Source organism: Falco biarmicus, chromosome W (assembly GCF_023638135.1).
Source record: "Falco biarmicus isolate bFalBia1 chromosome W, bFalBia1.pri, whole genome shotgun sequence".
In the NCBI taxonomy this organism is placed as follows: Eukaryota; Metazoa; Chordata; class Aves; order Falconiformes; family Falconidae; genus Falco; species Falco biarmicus.
Window position 1 is genome coordinate 5607038 of NC_079310.1, and position 5385 is coordinate 5612422.

Sequence of the window (5385 nt, forward strand, 5' to 3'; positions counted from 1 at the left end):
TTTTGGTGGAATGCACAAGGTAGTGCCATGATTAAATGAGCCGTTGAGGGCCTGCTCCTGGTATGTACCACATATATTAATTAGCGTTATTTGGTTTTGGTATGAACTTTACTATGGAAGAGCAATTTTGTTCCAGGATGTCTCTTTATGAGAAGCACGTAATGACCTGTTCTGCAAATGTGCCATTAATTAATACACTCATCCACTATCTGCATCAGATTTTCTGTTTAGTTTATTCTAAATCTTGTTTACTGTTGCTATATGACTGTGGTGAGTTGACCTTGGCTGGCTGCCAGGTGCTTGCCAAGCCACTCTATCACTCCCCCTCCTCAACAGGACAGTGGGAGAAAAATACGACAAAAAAGGCTCATGGATCGACATAAGGACAGGGAGATCACTCAGGAATTACCTTCATGGGAAAAACAGACTCAACTTGGGGAAAATAATTTAATTTATTGCCAATTAATAACAGAGTAGGAAAATGAGAAATAAGAACAAATGTAGAAAAGATCTTCCCCCCTTCTTCCCATGCTCAACTTCACTCTCAACTTCTCTATGTCCTTGCCATGAGTGGCAGATGGGAATGGGGGTTGTGGTCAGTTAATAACACTTCATCTATGTTTCTCCTTCCTCCTCACGCTCTTCCCCTGTTCCAGTGTGAGGTCCCGCCTATGGGAGATAGTCCCACATGAACTTCTCCAATGCGTGTCCTTCCAATGAACACTTCCAATGTTGAGGCATCCATAACTTCTCTCTTGAGAAAGAAGGATGATGAAATTCCAGGTGGGGTTTGTCCTAGGTTGAGAGCCACTGCACAAATGCTGATAATATTTGGCATTAATTAGTCAGGTGGTGGGCTTTTTGTAAATTAAGGAAGGGAAAAGAAAAAGATGTTATGTGCTGGCTACTAGGCAGTTCTCTTAGAGCAGCAACAGATATGACTGATGAGTTGAAGGGGAGAAATATACAGTTGAAAAAGGAAAATGAGGAAATGAGGCATAATGAGAAGGGGAAGACAAGTCACCCAGGGACAAAATTTGCTCAGATAGGATGAGAATTCCATCATCTTAGTGAAGTTATATGCTAATTCCTGCTTTCTCAGATAAACAGCAAATGATCATATGACAATGCAACAAAGTCATTGTATTTGGTTTATGTGGCAAGGTTTTGGTAGCGGGGGGCTCCAGGAGTGGCTTCTGTGAAAAGATACCAGAAGCTGCCCCAATGTCAGACAAAGACAGTTCCAGCTGGCTCTAAGAGGGACTCACAGCTGGCCAAAGCTGAGCCATTCAGTGATGTTGGTAGCAACTCTGTGATAACATATTTAAGAAAGGGTGAAAAATGCTGCACAACAGCAGCCAGAGGAGAGGAATGAGAATGTGTGAGAAAAACAACCATGCAGACACCAAGGTCAGTGATGGAGGGGAAGGAGATGCTCTAGGTGCTGGAGCACAGATTCCCCTGCAGCCTGTGGTGAAGACCATAGTGAAGCTGGTTGTTCCCCCTGCAGCCCATGAAGGTTAACAGTGGATGAGTTATCCACCTGCAACCCATGTAGGACCCCACACTGGAGCAAGTGGATGTGCCCTGAAGGAAGCTGTGACCTCATGGAGACCCTGCACTAGAGCAAGATCCTGGCAGGAACAGCGGACCCATGGAGAAAGGACCCCACACTGGAGCAGGTTTTCTGGCAGGACCTGTGGCCCTGTGGAGGACCCACACTGGAGTAGTCTGTTCCTGAAGGACTGCACCCTGTGGAAATGACCCATGCTGGAGCAGCTTGTGAAGAACTGTAGCCCTTGGGGAGGACCAATGTTGGAGAAGTTCATGAAGGACTGTATCCCATGGGACAGACCCCACACTGGAGCAGGGGAATAGCGTGAGGAGGAAGGAGTTGCAGAGACAAAGCATTATGAACTGACCACAACCCCCATTCTCCATCCCCTGGTGATGCTCAGGGAGAGGAGGTAGGAGGTTAAGAGTGAAGTTGAGCCTGGGAAGAAAGGAGGGGTGGGGGAGAGGTGTTTTAGTTTCCTTTTTATTTCTCACTATCCTACTCTGGTTTTGATTGGTAATTAATTAAATTGATTTCCCCAAGTTGTCTGTTTTGCCTGTGATGGTAATTGTAAGTAATCTCCCTGCCCTTATCCAGACCCATGAGCTTTTTGTTGTATTTTCTCTCTCTGTCATATTGAGGAGGGGGAGTAATACAGTGGCTTGGTGGGTACCTGGCAGCTAGCGAAGGTCAAGCCACCACAGACAGCTTTTACCAGAAATATATTTTGGGTATTAAAAATAAATAAATAAATAAATAGTTCTTAAGACCTGAAAAATCTGTAATTAAAATTATTAATAAAGAATGTAGGTTCAAATCATATTATGAAACATTGTAAAGGCAACAGGGATTCTTCTACCTCCACATTTTGTATATACAGTTCAAACAACTCATTTAAGTTTTGCCAAACCTTCTTTTGGTTGTTCATAGGTAATGGCTTTTTTTCTTTGTTTTTATTTTGCTATGTTGCAAGTGACTAAATTTTTCTGTGAAATATAGCCTCTTTCAATACCAGCAGATAAAAGAATGTTTTCTTGATGCTGAGGTGCAATTTAAAAGCAACATTGATGGTTATTCCTTATATACTGATTTATTTTAAATCCTATTTACAACCCATTGGTTTTGTACTGAAAAGTGACAATGTTAGAATAGTTAAAAAAATGTAGGGGTACTGTTTGAACTATCTCCTGTTTAATTTTTTCAAAGGCTTGTCATTGCTCAGGGACCCATTTTAAATCATTCTTCTTCTGGGTCACCTGATAGAGAGGGCTTACAATCATAGCTTTCAGAAGGATTTGGACTATTTTCTTCCCTTTCTCAAAAACTTCTTCTGCTGTGTTGTCCCATATGATGATGATGTCATCAGTGTACTGCAGGTGTTCTGGAGCTTCACCCTGTTCCAGTGCAGCCTGGATCAGTCCATGACAGACACATAGGGTTGTGTTTCCACAGTCAATTCCAGGTGTATTGGATGCTCCTCCAAGTGAAAGAAAACTGTGGCCTGAACTCTGCTGCCAAAGGGATTGAGAAAAATGCATTTGCAGTATCAGTGGTGGCATAACACTTGTCTGCCTTTGATTCCAGTTCATGTTGAAGTTCTAGCGTGTCTGGTACGGCAGTACTCGATGGTGGCATGACTTCGTTCAGGCCATAATAGTCCACTGTTAGTCTCCATTCTCCATTAGACTTTCGCACTGGCCATATGGGGCTATTAAAGGGTGAGTGGGTCCTGCTGATCACTCCTTAGCTCTCCAGTCAACAAATTAGTTTATGGATGGGAATCAGGGAGTCTCAGTTGGTGCGATATTGCTGCTGGTGCACTGTGGTAGTAGCAATCAGCACCTGCTGTTCTTTGACTTTCAGCAATCCCACAATAGAAGGGTCTTCTGAAAGACCAGGCAAAGTAGACAGCTACTTAATTTCCTCTATCTCCAAGGCAGCTATACCAAAAGCCCACCTATACCCTTTTGGTTCCTTGAAATACCCTCTCCTAAGATAGTCTATGCCAAGGATACATGGAGCCTCTGGGTCAGTCACAATGGGATGATTTTGCCACTCATGCCCAGTCAGTCTTATTTCAGCCTCCAGTAAAGTTAGCTGTTGGAGTCCCCCTGTCACTCCAGAAATAATAATTGGTTCTGTCCCTGTATAGCTTGATAGCATTAGGGTACACTGTGCACCTGTATCAACTAGAGCTTATATTCCTGTGGGTCCAATGTGCCAGGCCATCGGATCCACACAGTCCAATAAACCCGGTTATCCCTGGCCTCCACGTGACTGGAGGCAGGGTCCCTCTAATCCTGGTCATAGGATTCTCCAATAGGGTGGCAAATGGTGCGAAGCACATGTAGCGTGGAGTGGTTCTGCTCCCTTATGTCTTGTCAGAATGGGTTAGAACTCCTGTTCACAAGATCAAGAATAGTCAGCCCTATCGCTCTGTCTGGAAAACTGTCCTCTGGAGACTGGAGCAGCAACCTTCCTGGAAGGACTCCTATTTGTGATTATTTTCCTTTTAATTCATGTACCTGTGCCTCCAGAACTGAGGTGGGTTTTCCATCCCACCTCCTCATGTCCTCTCCGTGGCCCCACAGGTAGAACCACAGGATACCCCATGGTGTGTATTTCCTATATTCTCCCTCCCAAACAGAAGGTTTGGGATTAATTAATTAATTAATTAAATAAATAAAAAACAAATTAATAGCTGAAATGCAGGTCTGTACAGGTGGGGAGTAGGATATTGCGGCGGATGAAGAGACGGGACGCAGCTTGATGCAAGCAAATGTCAATTTATTGTACAGAAGCACGAGTTTTTATACACTTTCAGAAGCTGCGTGTTTTAAACAGATTGGTTCTTGAAGCTAAGCATCGCATACTAGGGCAATCCCTGATTGGTGGTTAACTACCAGCAATTAACAGCAAGGTGTTACCTTTCCTTGGCGCCTTCCTTGGCTCCATCCGTCTCCCACTCCCCTGTGCTCTGTAAACATGCCTCATCATGTTAATTGTTGTCTAGACAAGCTCGAGCACATTCCCCTCAGCTAACTGATTGCCGCGCATGGTCCTAGTTTCCAGCCCGCTCCTGCATCTCCCCCTTCCTGTTGCACAAAAGAACCCCTGAAACCGAACGAGTAAAAACAAGGTATAAGTAATATAACTAAGACATATTATCACTGTCAAAATAACACACTGTCTCTGTTCCGTACAATTTTACAATTTCCCCTTTTTGTTTTTGAACAGCTAGTACCAGGTTTGCCATGTTCTGCAGGGCCCTTGCAAACATGACAGCAACCAAGGTAATAGCAAACAAACAATACTGCCAATTGAGTGAATGGATGCCAAAAAGGCTGACATTTTCTCAGATTTTGATAACATGTTGCTGCAATGGGGCGCCTAAAATCCATTCAGCACATACCATCCAAATCCTCACAGCCATGTCCTTGAGCCAACAACAAAAAGCAGTGGCAATTTTGACTCACATTCTTAACTGCCTACCAAACAAGGTGATTTAACTCTTTAATGCTTTCCCTGCTGTTACTCTGGATAAGAGAAGAACCGCTGTGACACGTTCCCATCATAGCCTCCTACTACATTAGCATCTACAGAAAGACAATTATCGACATTCAAAGTGTAAACAATATCAGCTTCTTTTGGATTAACATTATACATAGGTGGAAGGGCACACTAAACAAGAACTGGTTCAGTCAAAAAGCTCGAAACATCGCATGCCTTCTCTGAACATACCTCTGGGGTCATTCCCTTCATTCCCTCTCTTTTTTATGCAAAGAGAAACACTTTTACCATAACAGAGAAGCCCCTATTTACATCTCTGA